Source organism: Dendrobates tinctorius, unplaced genomic scaffold (genome assembly GCF_039654945.1).
Source record: "Dendrobates tinctorius isolate UK_male_01 unplaced genomic scaffold, ASM3965494v1 ptg000043l, whole genome shotgun sequence".
Lineage (NCBI taxonomy): Eukaryota > Metazoa > Chordata > Amphibia > Anura > Dendrobatidae > Dendrobates > Dendrobates tinctorius.
In genome coordinates this window covers 25,433,811-25,449,788 of record NW_027361711.1, presented here as the reverse complement: position 1 = coordinate 25,449,788, position 15,978 = coordinate 25,433,811, and the positions used below count along the sequence as shown (strand labels likewise).

Here is a 15,978-nt window from a genome sequence, read left to right as displayed (position 1 = left end):
CAACAATAACAATTTTAGTTTCATTGTAATATTCAAACAAACATTTCAAAGGAGAAATGCAAAAACCTAGAAGTTTAGCAAAGCTAATTTCAACAAATTTAGTGAAGAGCTTAAGCATGTAAACTGAGACAATGTCATAGTAACTGGTGATACCGAACATAAATGGGGCATGTTTAATGATATACTATTAGAATTCTAACAAAACATATAACATCTGTAATAAAATGGCCAGGAATAAAAATAAATCATTATGGATAAATAAGACAGCACAATGTTTAATAAAACAAAAACAAAGGGCATTCAAGACCTTGAAGGCAGAGAATACAGAAATAGCATTTCAGGAGTATAAAGATCTCAACCAGAAATATATATAAAAAGAAATAAAGCTAGCAAAGTTACCTACTGAAATACAAATCACCAGTGAGTGACATTAAAATAAATCCCAACATTTTTTATAAACATACCAATGGCAAAAAGAAAATACTGGCGTATTGGTCCCTTAAAAGATGATAATAACAATGAAGAATATTTAGAATTGAGAGTCCTCAGTGGTTGATACCTTTTAATGGCTAATTGAAAAGATAGTAACAAACTGCAAGCTTTCAAGACTACGCAGGTCTCTTCATCAGGATAGACTAATACAAAATCTGAAGAATAACATTTATATAAGATATATATCTTTCTGATAATAACAATGATAATTTTAGAGGGCAAAGAAAAGGCTGAGATATTAAACAGGCCCTTTTCACCCATTTTCAGTTCACCAATGAACTGATTGTTCCAGGGATCATTCAACAAAGCAAAAATCAAACTTCAATGCCTGATATAACTAGTATAAAACAACAAGCAGTGTGCCTGCGTCTGAGCAAATTAATTATTGTCCCTGTGTCAATATTATTAATTATTATTAAATAATTAATTATAGACAAATTAATTATTATTTAGTCCCCTGGACCAGATTGCATTCATCCACAGATACTGGGAGAATTGAGATCAGTAAATGACAGCCCACTGTATCCCAACTTCTTTGACTGTCTTGTAGCAGGGTTGGTGCCACAGGTTTGGAGGATGGCTGATGTGATACTGATATTTAAGAAAGGTAAGAAGGTGGATCAAGGCAACTACCGTCCGGTAAGCCTGACATCAGTAGTGTGATAAGTTCTTGAGGGCACTATAAGAGATGACTTGCAAAAATATATTGGAAAGAATAATATAATAATGACAACCAGCATGGAATCATGAAGAATAAGTCATGTCTAGATAACACGTTAGGTTTTTATGAGGAGGTAAGTGCAAGTCTGGATGTAGGTAATGCAGCTGATGTGATTTATCTGGACTTTGGAAAGGTATTTGATACTGTGCCTCATAACAGCCAAATACTGAAGCGACAGAAGCAAGGACTGGGGGAAACTATATGCAGATGGGTAAGGAATTGGCTAAACGGCAGGAAACAGAGTTGTCATAAATTATGTGTTCTCTAAATGGGAAATAGTCAGCAGTGGGGTACCGCCAGGATCGGTGCTAGGACCAATTATTTTTAATCTCTATTATTAACTTTGTGGATGGGATTGAGAGTAAAGTGTCAGTCTTTGCTGATGACACCAAACTATGTAAGATAATAAAAACTGACCTTGACATTAAATTATTACAAAACGATCTGGATAAGATGTCTGGAAAACAAAATTTTAGGTTGAAAAATGTAGAGTAATGCACCTAGGACTAAGTAATCCTATTGCTGCATATATATTAAATGGGAGTACACTCGGGACTACAGAACAGGAGAAGGACTTGGGTATTCTGGTTGCAAGTAAGCTGATCAGCAGTACTCAATGTCAAGCAACAGCGGCAAAAGCTGACAATATTTTAGGTTATGTAAAAAGAGAGAGAAAATTCCGCCATCCCAATGTATTGTTACCCCTTTATAAATCACTCGTGAGGCCACATCTAGAATATGAGATCAAGTTTTGAAAGGATATTCAGAAGTTAGTCAGTTCAAAAGCAGGCAACTAGATTATTGCAAGGGATTGAAGGCCTCTCATATGATGAGAAGTTGGAAAATTGAGCTTGTTTAGCTTAGAAAAAATACGCCTCAGAGGAGATCTCATTTACATGTATAAATATATGTGTGGTCAGTACAAAGGACTGGCACATGAACTATTCCTTCCAAAGACCATACTAATGACCAAGGGGCACTCATTACAAGAGGAAGAAAGGCGATTCCAGCAGCTAAGTAGGAAAGGGTTCTTTACAGTTAGGCTATGGAATGTCCTACCACAAGAGGTAGTAATGGCAGACACTATAACAGCTTTTAAAAAAGGGATGGACGATTTCCTCAGTACATACAGTGGGGCAAAAAAGTATTTAGTCAGTCAGCAATAGTGCAAGTTCCACCACTTAAAAAGATGAGAGGCGTCTGTAATTTACATCATAGGTAGACCTCAACTATGGGAGACAAACTGAGAAAAAAAATCCAGAAAATCACATTGTCTGGTTTTTTTTCATTTTATTTGCATATTATGGTGGAAAATAAGTATTTGGTCAGAAACAAAATTTCATCTCAATACTTTGATATATCCTTTGTTGGCAATGACAGAGGTCAAACATTTTCTGTAAGTCTTCACAAGGTTGCCACACACTGTTGTTGGTATGTTGGCCCATTCCTCCATGCAGATCTCCTCTAGAGCAGTGATGTTTTTGGCTTTTCGCTTGGCAACACGGACTTTCAACTCCCTCCAAAGGTTTTCTATAGGGTTGAGATCTGGAGACTGGCAAGGCCACTCCAGGACCTTGAAATGCTTCTTACGAAGCCACTCCTTCGTTGCCCTGGCGGTGTGCTTTGGATTATTGTCATGTTGAAAGACCCAGCCACGATTCATCATCAATGCCCTTGCTGATGGAAGGAGGTTTGCACTCAAAATCTCACGATACATGGCCCCATTCATTCTTTCATGTACCCGGATCAGTCGTCCTGACCCCTTTGCAGAGAAACAGCCCCAAAGCATGATGTTTCCACCACCATGCTTTACAGTAGGTATGGTGTTTGATGGATGCAACTCAGTATTCTTTTTCCTCCAAACACGACAAGTTGTGTTTCTACCAAACAGTTCCAGTTTGGTTTCATCAGACCATAGGACATTCTCCCAAAACTCCTCTGGATCATCCAAATGTTCTCTAGCAAGCTTCAGACGGGCCCGGACATGTACAGGCTTAAGCAGTGGGACGCGTCTGGCACTGCAGGATCTGAGTCCATGGTGGCGTAGTGTGTTACTTATGGTAGGCCTTGTTACATTGGTCCCAGCTCTCTGCAGTTCATTCACTAGGTCCCCCCGCGTGGTTCTGGGATTTTTGCTCACCGTTCTTGTGATCATTCTGACCCCACGGGGTGGGATTTTGCGTGGAGCACCAGATCGAGGGAGATTATCAGTGGTCTTGTATGTCTTCCATTTTCTAATTATTGCTCCCACAGTTGATTTCTTCACTCCAAGCTGGTTGGCTATTGCAGATTCAGTCTTCCCAGCCTGGTGCAGGGCTACAATTTTGTTTCTGGTGTCCTTTGACAACTCTTTGGTCTTCACCATAGTGGAGTTTGGAGTCAGACTGTTTGAGGGTGTGCACAGGTGTCTTTTTATACTGATAACAAGTTTAAACAGGTGCCATTACTACAGGTAATGAGTGGAGGAAAGAGGAGACTCTTAAAGAAGAAGTTACAGGTCTGTGAGAGCCAGAAATCTTGATTGCTTGTTTCTGACCAAATACTTATTTTCCACCATAATATGCAAATAAAATGAAAAAAAAACAGACAATGTGAATTTCTGGATTTTTTTTTCTCAGTTTGTCTCCCATAGTTGAGGTCTACCTATGATGTAAATTACAGACGCCTCTCATCTTTTTAAGTGGTGGAACTTGCACTATTGCTGACTGACTAAATACTTTTTTGCCCCACTGTATAACAATGGGGTTATCAGGGGCATACACTGGCATCTTGGGACCCCTGTGCAAGAAATGTGTCTGGGCCCCTCTCCTTGTCGACAAAGATATATATATAGCCACACACACATGCATGTATATATATAACATAGTCTCCTTTATTATGTATATTGCCATCCCTTATAATACAGTGCCCTCTCTTGTTATGTACAGCACTGTCCCTTACATATTGGATTATATAGAGCCCTGTTTTTTATTACATACCGTACTGTCTTGTTAGCTGTATAATGCAATGATTGCTGATGGAGCATGGGAAAGCTTCCTTTCTAATGGAGGAGCTGATGGACTAGTAGTCTGGTCACCGACTCCTCCATCAGCAGTCATTTTATATCTAACAAGAGAGGGGACTATGTAATGAAAGAGGGCACTGTGAATAACAAAAATACCAAGAATACACTATGTAAGAGACAGCAGTGTACATAACAGCAGAGGAAGCTATATAATAAGGGATGGCATCATAAAAAGAGACTACATTATATACTGAGGGATGGCGCTATACATAATAAGAGAGTACACTATATACTAAGGGACTGTGTAAGTCACAATAAGCAATAATAACGTCTTCCTTCACCTTCCCCTGTTCCTAAATCCATTGTAAATCCCCCTTCCTTCCATCCCTATCCCCCACACCCCTCATTGTCCTCCTCCCCCCCCGCATCCCATTATTGTCCTGTCCCTCACCCCAATCATCGCCCTCTTCACCACCCCATCATAGCTTTCTTCTCAACCATCCCATCATTGCTCATTCCACGACCTTCATAATTTTCTCCTCCCCACCTCCTCCATCATTGCCCTTTCTACAATCATTGTCTGCTCCTGTCCTTTCCACTACCACCCCATCATTGCCCATTCCACCACCTCCATCATTTCCTCCTCCACCACTACCCCCATTATTGCCCTTTTCCACCACAACTATCATTTTCCTTTCCACCACCACCATCATTGCCTTATCCCCACCACCCCATCATTGCTCATTACACCTACTCCATCATTGCTTTCTCCCCCACCACCCCATCATTGTCCTTTCCACCACCTCTATCATTGCTTTCTCCCCATCACTCCCATTATTGTCCTTTCCACCACCTCCATCATTGCATTCTCCCCCACCACCCCATCCATTGCCCTTTCCACCACCTCCATCAAAGCTTTCTCCCTCACCACCCTCATCATTGCCCTCTCCATCGCCCATTCATTGCCTTCTACCTCACCACCTCCATCATTGCCTCCTTTCCCATCACCCTTTCATTGTCCTCTCCATTGCCACCATCATTGCCTTCTCCCTCACCACTCCCATCATTGCCCAATCCACCACCACCATCAGTTACTCCTCCCCCACCACCCCCATCATTATCTTTTCAACTGCCACATCATTGCTTTCTCCCCTAACACCCCCGTCATGCCCATTCCACCACCTCCATCATTTCCTGCTCCCCCACCACCCCATCATTGTCCTTTCAACTGTCACCATTATTGCTTTCTACCCCACCACCTCCATCATTGCCATTGCTCTTTCCGTCACCCCCATCATTGCCTTCTCCCTATCACTGCACTCTCCTCCACCTACAAACAGGACCATTCATGTTCCCCCACAGCAACACACACATACATATACACATACCTCTCTGCATGTTCCCCCGCAGCGACACATGTACACGTACATACACACAAACACAGCATTCCGCATGCTCTCCTCCAGCATCACCATCAGCTTAGTCTCTCTGGCACAGCAGCCGTGGTGCTGAATGATGATGTCATCCAACCGCACTGCTGACTGTGAGAGACAGGAAGCTCAGGGAGGGAGCATGAAGAATCACTACAGCTCCACTCCGCTGCCATTTTCTCTTGCAGGCAGCGGAGCTGCAAAAATCTCTCACTGCCCACCGCACATGAGGGCAATCTGGCAAGGGCCCCCCCGGAGCCTCTGGACCCCGATGCAGCCGCACCGGCTGCACATGCAGTATGTCCACCCCTGGAGGTTATTGTTAATTTAGTGATAAAATGCATAATTGGTGAAGAAGGGTTCAACTTGATGGACCTAGGTGTTTTATCAACTTATGCAACTATGTAGCCATGTAAGAAGATTGTTGATGAAGCAAATGTTTGCAGTTATTTATTACAAAGAGTGTGCAACCAAATATTAAGATGATGGTGCCAACAATTTTGTCCGACCCATTTTGGTGATATGTGTAAAATTATGTCTAATTTGCCTTTTTCTCTCTCTTTTTTGTGTTGTTCCAATACACTCAAAAGAAATAAATGTGTATAACAAAACATTTGTACTTGCAATAATTTTCTGTGAGAAAAAAGTCATTTTCTGGAACAATTTCAAGAGTGCTAACACTTCCAGCCATGATTGTTACTATACTTTGACCTGTTGTAGCATTTTTAGAGGATGTTCCTACCACCTGACATTTTTTGGGGGGCAAGGGAAATAAATGTGCTTTAACCCAAAAGTTGCAAACAAATTATTACTGTAAATCAAAATATTTAACTGCACTAATCTTTTTTGCCACACCTGTCTAAACTATCCAATTGGAGACACATACATTCCACACAAAAATTACAGGAATGCTGTTGTAGAATTATCTTTTTTGTCTGTCACATGAACCTTGCCTAGCATTTCTGTTGATTTCAAGTATTTATAAGCATGGTAACAAAGTTTTTACACAAATTTTATATACTATTAAACATACCATCTTAAAAATGTACAGAATGTTACACCAAAATGCGGCATGGGATTCGGGCATGGTAGTATAATAGGGAAAAAATTCCACACCATGTAAAAAGTTTGAGAGCTGCAACATCATCACCAGCACTACTGTCAGCAGCAATCCCGGCTGTAAAAGTACCAAACCCTGGCTACATTTGGCCTTCTTTGCCTTTGACAAGCATATCCAGCAGATAAGAAATGAAGGGTAAAATGCGATATCTGCCACAATACTTATCCCACTCACAGCAGTACGATGTAGCTTATGACAGCAACAAAATCATCAGGAGACAGTGTTCTGCTCAGTCCAGTTATTCCACTGACATAACGTTTAATGTTGTATAGACTGTAATTTCTATTCCATAAATGAACACCTTTTTCTCTTCAGTTCCTTAGTCCCTGCACCTACAGCAATGCAAGGGTTACGAAAGACATTACACCAGAACAACTTCTTCTAGTTGATTTATTGGAAGAGATGAACAATCAGCCTTTGCTCTCAAATGACATGTGGACTGATAAGATGGAGAAGGTAAATTTGATGCCATGTGGTGATGATCGCTTGGGGATGGTGGTTGTGGTGGTAGGTAAACTGGCAGTGGAAATAGCCCTCTGAGCCAGCAAAAAATCTCAATGCTAGAGTCAGCCAAATTGGGAATGACAATGATGACTTCTTTGTGATGGACAAGACCTCTGAACTGACCATGATTGCTGAGGAAAGGAGATTATTGGAGGAATGTGTTAGTTTTGAAGATATACAGAACAGGTGAGGTGTGGCTACAAGATCCTCTGGGACAAAATCAGCAATTATTTTCTGTCTTCAGCTCCAGGACAGGTGCAGCGTAAGCTTTTGGTGAAGAAAGCTTAACAGTGCTTGAAGAGTCTGATAGTGGTCGTATGTGAGGGAACCTTACATAGTTACATAATTTGAAAAAAGAAAAAGACCTAGGTCCATCAAGTTCAACCTTTCTCCATCAATTGTGCATGTTGTCACCAAATTAACTATAACCCACAATTTTATGTGCATTGAGAAAATCATCCAACCCTTTTTTAAAAGCTGCTATAGTACCTGCCATTACTACCTCTTATGGTAGGGCACTTCACAGTCTGACTGCTCTATCTGTAAAGAACCCTTTCCTATTTAGCTGTTGGTATCACCTTTCTTCCACATAAATGAGATCCTCTCTGAGGCATCTTCTTTCTAGGCAAAACAAGCCCAACTTTTCCAGCTTCTCATCATTTGAGAGGCCTTCCATCCCAAAGGTGTACCTAGGTTGTTTAAACATATTAGGGAAGCACACAAAGGTAATCCACATGCCATTTCTTTTGCAGGTTTGGAAAAAGTGGTGTTACCCCAGCAAAGGGGCGATCTTCACAAACTACTTCTACAGAGGAAGACCAAGTGAATCATGGGTTCTCAAGCGCTTGGTCCCAACAGGTTTTAATGATCGCAATCAGTGTTTCTCTGATTTTCTAGTTGCATTATGAGCATTTTGTATAGATGGATTTAATATGTCATTTTTCATGGTGCTTTTTGATTTTTATTTTTAATTGTTATATATCAATTATTTGTTGTATTTTGTCGTGTTTTAAGTGATGGTTGGTAGGCGGGTTATACCTTCCCTTGGGTATTTAATTTCCCTCCTCCCCCTTCAATTCAGTGACCCATAGAAGTGCAACACAGCACGAAACGGCCGTCGTCTTTGCACTCCTCAGCCCCCCACCTGCCTGAGATGTTTTAAACATTTTTGACCAATATAGTTTGGACTTCATTCCAGTGAGTACCAGCTCTTTTCATTTTACTTGCAAAATTCCTCCAGAGAATTGTAAAAGACTCATTGCCAGTTATTACAAGGTTTTTAGGCTTGCGGTATCTCTATCCAGCTGATGGTATTGGCTCCAATGAGCCACCGGTGGTGCTAAGCAATTTCTACTTCTTGTGATTGCTATCTGGAGGAATTTTGGCCCACTCATCTTTGCAGAATTGTTGTAATTCTGCCACTTTGGAGGCTTTCCGAGCATCAACCACCTTTTTAAAATCAGATTAAGTTCAGGACTTTGACTAGGTTACACCAAGTCTTAATTTTGCTTTTCTTAAGCCATTGAGATGTGGACTTGTGGTGCATTTTGGATCAATGTCCTGCTGCCTAACTCAAGAGTGCTGCAGCTTGAGGCCACTAAAAGGTGTTTGGACATTGTCCTTCAGGATTTGTTGGCAGAGAGTGGAATTCACAGTTCCATTTACCACAGCAAGTCTTCCAGGTCCTGAAAAAGTAAAACAGCCTCAGAACATCACACTACCACCATCATATTTTACTGTTGGTATGATGTCCCTTTCCTGAAATGCTGTGTTACTTCTACACCAGATGTAATGGGACATAGACATTCCAAAAAGTTCAACTTTTGTCTTATCAGTCCACAGAGAATTCTCCTTGGGAATCATCAAGATGCTTCCTGGAAAAACTAAGATGAGTCTTTATGTTCTTATTGTACAGAAGTGATTTTCATCTTGGACCTCTGCCATGCAGGCTATTTTGCCCTGTCTCTTTCGTATGGTGGAGTCATGAACTCTGGCCTTAACTGAGGCAAGTGGGGCCTGCAGTTCTTTGGATGTTGTTGTGGGGTCTTTTGTGACCCTTTTTGTGAGTTATCACTACACTCTTGGGGAAAATTGGTTGGCAAACCACTCCTGGGAACGTTCGCCACTGTTCCCTGTTTCTCAATTTTTGGATAATGGCTCTCACTGTGGTTCACTGGAGTCCCAATGCTTTAGAAATGGCTTTATAACCTTTTCCAGACTTATAGATTGCAATTACTTTGTTTCTCATGTGTTCGAGAATTTCTTTGGATTGCAGAATGCTGTATAACTTTTAAGGATCTTTTGACCTACTTCACTTTGTCAGGCAGGTCCTATTTAAGTAATTTCTTGATTGAGGTGTGACAATAATCAGACTTGCGTGTGACTAGGAAATTTGAACTCAGCTTCCCAAAGATGTGATAAACTACAGTTAATTTATGTTTTAAGGGGTATGGGGTCTATCACTTTTTCAAACAGGGCCCTGTAGGTTTGGATTTCTTTTTCCCTTAATAATAAAGACCTGTATTTAAAAACTGCATTTTGTGTTTACTTGTGGTAACTTTGTATAGTTTTTAAATTTCGTGATCTGAAACATTGAAGTGTGACAAACATGCAAAAGACTAGGAAATCAGGAAGGGGGCAAACATTTTTTCACACCTCTGTATATTTTATCAATTATATAGCACCATTAGTTTCCACACCTAATCACTGTGGTCACTGGGGTTCTCAATCTAAATACCCTATCAGTAAGTCTTGGGAATGTGGGAGCAAGCCAGAGTACCTAGAGGAAACTCATGCAAACACAGGGTGAACATACTAAGGCTCTTTAGCTGAAACGCGTCGGTTTCTTCTATGGTTGCCAACATGTTAATTTTTTTAACTAATAAACACAATGTTTTAATCTTATACTTACTCATCAGCACTGGTGGAAATCTTCTTAGCTGCAATAGCAATAAATGGTTTAGTTTGCTATGGGCTTGCTATCATGTCCAGCCTCAAGTTTCATGTCAGAGAGAGTATTGCCGAAACATTTCTTTACTGTCTGGAAAATATGTCAAATAAAAATTCATCTTTATTGATCACAAATTGAGTGCTAAGTTTTTTATATATCTATCGTTCAACAAAAGAAAAAGCGGACGGCACCACTGTTACCATGCTTTTACTAGTGGTCCGTGGCTGGCAGGAAAGTTACACCGAGTCTCCCGGGTGCTTGACCTCGTAGTGATCAATCTTGTATTCTGTATAGATGAAAGGTCGCACTCATCGGGATAGTGAAATGCTGCTTTATTATTACATGTTAATACATGTCAGTTCGGAACAATTTAGCAAGTGCGTGAAGGCTGACAACGGCCGTTTCGCGTAGAAGCGCTTGAATAGCGCGAAACGGCCGTTGTCAGCCTTCACGCACTCGCTAAATTGTTCCAACCTGACATGTATTAACATGTAATAATAAAGCAGCATTTCACTATCCCGATGAGTGCGACCTTTCATCTATACAGAATACATTTTTTATATATCTCCATATGGGATGGGATCCTATTTGTACACTACCTATCAGAAGTACTGCGTTGAATTTTTATTGGTTATCCTAATGCTCGACCACTTAGATTCTGCCGCTGCCACTACACAGACATGCCAGTCACACATTGCTTAGTTGTCTGCCTGTTGTGTTTTATAGTGCTAACATGTACTGCTGCTGTCGAGCCTACATTGCTGACCTTACTCAGCCTCATATCTCCTTACATGCCCAGTCATAACTGTCTACTTTGTAACTTCTGTGATTGCCGCTGATGAGCCAAGCCAGCCATACATCTACTGGCTGTCCAATGTATTTTATTGTGGTCGAGTTCTTCATTTTCAAAACAACTAGCCTGTTAACGTTTTCTAACAATGAGAGATATTTTTTGGATAGCTTGATAAAAAGCCTTTGTAACTGCTTTGTCATTTTTTGAATTGCAAACCTGTTGTGGATCACATAAAAGGGATAATTTTCCACTCCTAGTTGAGAAGCTTACTTATTCTCAATCAAAGTAGCACATCTGTTTTTGCTCCTTAAATGAAGGGATAATATTTGGATGGTTTGGATATAGCTATCACTACAAAAATGGCAAAGAACAAAACTCTTCATACTTCTATTGCACTCTCCGTGTAAAAAAGCTATCGCTTCTTCTGTTTGCATCGCCTGCGTCTAAGCACCAGCAAGGAAGACATCTGCTCTCAATAAGGGATAATTTTTGGAGTCTTCATACTATCAACATAACTTACAAAGTCTTAAACTTCAGTGTGTGTAGTAAAGTAGGTTGCTGATTGCCATCGGATAGAATCTCTTTTCCACTATCCTGAAGAATTGAGGTCACTTGGACATTGATAAGGCTGTTTTTGCAAAAAAAAAAGCCTAACACTAGTTCAATATACATCTAGTAGACCTCAGAGTATTATACATATATTGTAAGGGGAAATAAAGATATTGCAGTAAAGGGATTTGCTGCAAATTTATTGGAGGGTGAATTACATTTTTGGGGCAAATTTGACAAAATTGGTGAATTTGAATTTCACATGATCCACTAATCTCTACTTGGCAGCTAATTGTGGTTCATAGCTTTTCAGACTCATCCCATTTTGCTTTTTTCCTGATTCTGTGGTTTAAAGAATCTTTTTCTCCTTCAGGTATTTGTAACAACCAGTAGTGACAATTGATAGATGTAGACACTGTGCTCTTTTGGAAACCTTGAATCTGTGGGTTCACCTTTGTACAAGGTATCATAATCTGTAAGGTGTCAAAGCTGCAGGGCTCTTTTTGGAGGATCACACAGCAATACAAAAATACTTTAGCCTACTCTCTGATACTTCAGCAGTGAGGAAAATGGTGCCTGACAAATTAATTTTTTTTTTAGTCAACTGTCATTCGAATCTCAAAATGTTCAAATATTCTTGAAATTGTGAATTTTAGGAAACTCAATTTGAAGCTGAGCCTCTGTAGATCGATTATCTCATCTTTACTCATTACTATAATGCGACAGAAGAATAAAATGAAGTCATATGATACAAATATCGTAAGCATTTAGTGTCCAAATTCTTAAACGATGATATTAAATCTTCAAAAATAACTAGAGATTGAAAGCTGCAAAAGGAATGAAGCTGGCACAATTTGTGCACAAAAAAGAGGTTGTCTCTAAGAATAAATTAGGGTAAAGTGATGCAGTGGCCAATAAAATTACAGGATGTTTCCAAAGAGTGTTTTGAAAGTGCTTAACTAGTATCTTATAGGTGATTATATACAACTAATATGGCTCTCTTTTTTCTTGTTTATTTGGACGAATTTCCACAATAGTCTCCTGCAAACTTAGGTTTACTGTTTGAGACCTAAGCTACTTTGCTAGATATTCCCTTTATGAAAAGATACTACAATTTTGCATAATGGTTATGTAATATAATTATTGTAGCAATTAATGTGGGTGACAATATGTTATTCAGAGGAGGGTGTCTGGAAGATCAAAACCAAATAAAATACTGTATACCAGTTACTAACATACATACTTTGAATCTGGGACATGCTTATCCTTGTGATAAGATATGTTCAAACTCATCATCTTCTGTCCCTAAACAGAAATCAATGGCTGTGCATACTGAAGGTCTGATGAAAAGAGCTGATTGAGCGAAAAGGAACACAATAAGAAATTTGACTTGTTTACATATTCATTTCTCTGGCAGAGACTTCAGGGTAAATAAGTGTCAAGACAAAGAAACGCTACTTAAGGCCTTTTAGTTTATAAACCGTGCATGAGGCACTTTTTTCTCAACCAATAAAATGTTGTTCCCTTCTACTTTGTTGGCACTATAAGCTTTTTAAATCTGATGGTCTGTTTGTTTCAGCAACACCTCAACAAAATATTAAGCCTTCGGCTATCAAAGTACACTACATGGCTAAAACAAATTGTAAAATAGATTAGTGGTCCTTAATAAATAATAAGTTTAATTGCTTATTTACTTATTTTACTCATTTATATAGCGCCGTTAATTCCATAGCGCTTTACAGACATTAACTAGAAAGAAAACAATAAATACATAGTAAGAGAAATTAGAATACAAAGGTAGATAATACAGATACACAGAAACAAAAGAATGCAGCAGCACTCTGTATGTACTAAGATTTATGCAAATATTAACCCCTTACTGACATCCGACGTACTATCCCGCCATGGGACCCGGGCCCCTATGCCCATGGACGGGATAGTACGTCTACCGCGATCAGCGGCGCCCACGTGGTGAGCGCCGCTGATCGCGGCCGGGTGTCAGCTGATTATCACAGCTGACACCCGGCACAATGTGCCAGGGGCAGTCACGGACCACCCCCGACACGTTAACCCCTTGCACACCGCGATCAAACATGATCGCGGTGTACCGGGGATTAAAGGGAAGCATCGGCAGGGAGGGGGCTCCCTCCGTGCTTCCCTGAGCCCCCCACGGCAGCGCAATGTGCAGCGCTGCTGCGGGGGACTCCTTTCCTGCAGGCCCCCGAATCCAAGATGGCGACGGGGGCCTTCGGGGGCCTGCAGGAAGCTGGCTTCCTCAGTGCCTGCAAAGCGCAGGTATGAGGAAGCCTTCTCCACTGCCTGTGACAGATCGCTGATCTGTCACAGTGATCTGTGATGTGACAGATCAGCGATCTGTCACAGGACAGTGATGTGCCACCTGGGACTATGTAATAAAGTTAAAAAAATAAAAAAAAGTGTTAAAATAATAAAAAAAAATCGCCAAATAAATTAGAAAAAAAAAATATTCCCCCAATAAATCCATTTTTTGGAAATAAAAAAAACAAAACAATAAAAGAACACATATTAGGTATCGCCGCATCCGTAACGACCCGCCCTATAAAACTGTCCCATTAGTTAACCCCTTTAGTGAACCCCTTAAAAAATAAAAATAAAAAACGAAGCAAAAAATAATGATTTATTATCATACTGCCGAACATAAAGTGCAATAACGCGCGATCAAAAAGACGCATATAAATATCCATGGTACCGCTGAAAACATCATCTTGTCCCACAAAAAACGAGCCACCATACAGCATCATCAGCGAAAAAATAAAAAAGTTATAGCTCGCAGAATAAAGCGATGCAAAAATAATTATTTTTTATATAAAATAGTTTTCATTGCAAAAAACCGACAAAACATAAAAAAACGATCTAAATGAGGTATCGCTGTAACCGTACTGACCCGAAGAATAAAACCACTTTATCAATTTTACCGCACGTGGAACGGTGTAAACGCACTCCCCCAAAAGAAATTCATGAAACGCTGGTTTTTGTTCATTCTGTGTCCCAAAAATCGGAATAAAAAGCGATCAAAAAATGTCACGTGCCCGAAAATGGTAGCAATAAAAACGTCAACTCGTCCCGCAAAAAATAAGACCTTACATGACTCGGTGGGTCAAAATACGGAAAAATTATAGCTCTCAATATGTGGTGATGCAAAAACTATTTTTACAATAAAAAGCGTCTTTTAGCGTGCGACAGCTGCCAAACATAAAAACCGCCATAAATAGTAAATTAAACCCCCCGTTATCACCCCCTTAGTTAGGGAAAAATAATAAAATAAAAAAATGTATTTATTTCCATTTTTCAATTAGGGTTAGGGCTAGGGTTAGGTCCAGGGCTAGGGTTAGGGTTAGGGCTGAGATTAGGGTTAGGGGTGTGTTGGGGTTCGGGTTGGAGTTAGAATTGGGGGTTTCCACTGTTTGGGCACATCAGGGGCTCTCCAAATGCAACATGGCGTCTGATCTCAATTCCAGCCAATTCTGAGTTGAAAAAATCAAATGGTGCTCCATCCCTTCCAAGCTCTGCCATACGCCCAAACAGTGTTTTACCCCCACATGTAGGGTATCAGCCTACTCAGGACAAATTGCAAAACAATTTTTGGGGTCCAATTTCTCCTGTTACCCTTAGGAAATTAAAAAATTGGGGGCAAAAATATCATTTTTGTGGAAAAAAATGATTTTTTTATTTTCACGTCCGAGCGTTATAAACTTCTGTGAAGCACTTGGGGGTTCAAAGTGCTCACCACACATCTAGATAAGTTCCGTGGGGGGTCTAGTGTCCAAAATGGGGTCACTTGTGGGGAGTTTCTCATGACAGCGTACTCATGACAAATTGGACAACAACTTCTGGGGTCCAATTTCTCCTGTTACCCTTGGGAAAATGAAAAAATTGGGGACTAATTGATCATGTTTGTGTAAAAAATACGATTTTTTTATTTTCATGCACGGGCATTATAAACTTCTGTGAAGCCCTTGGGGGTTCAAAGTGCTCACCACACATCTAGATAAGTTCCTTAGGGGGTCTCGTTTCCAAAATGGGGTCATTTGTGGGGGGTTTCCACTGTTTAGGTACATTAAGGGCTCTCCAAAGGCAACATGACACCCGCAGAACATTCCCTCAAAGTCTGCATTCCAAAACGTCACTACTTCCCTTCCGAGCCCCGACGTGTGTCCATACAGTAGTTTTCTCCCACATATGGGGCGTCAGCGTACTCAGGACAAATTGGACAACAACTTTTGGGGTTCAATTTCTCCTGTTACCCTTGGGAAAATAAAAAAATTGGGGACTAATTGATCATGTTTGTGGAAAAAATACGATATTTTTATTTTCATGCCCTGGCATTATAAACTTCTGTGAAGCCCTTGGGGGTTCAAAGTGCTCACCACACATCT

The 15,978-nt window shown here is 40.3% G+C and overlaps 1 long non-coding RNA gene across 1 annotated transcript in view; it reads left to right on the top strand.

Moving 5' to 3' along the window:
* The window catches only part of LOC141089026 (uncharacterized), a 44,958-nt gene extending 34,603 nt beyond the window's left edge, over positions 1 to 10,355 (top strand). Inside the window, exons 2-3 of the long non-coding RNA XR_012232146.1 lie at positions 7,083 to 7,223; positions 8,024 to 10,355. This is a non-coding gene — a long non-coding RNA (uncharacterized lncRNA). The remainder of the gene's footprint in view (positions 1 to 7,082; positions 7,224 to 8,023) is intronic.
* The last annotated feature ends 5,623 nt before the right edge of the window (positions 10,356 to 15,978 follow it).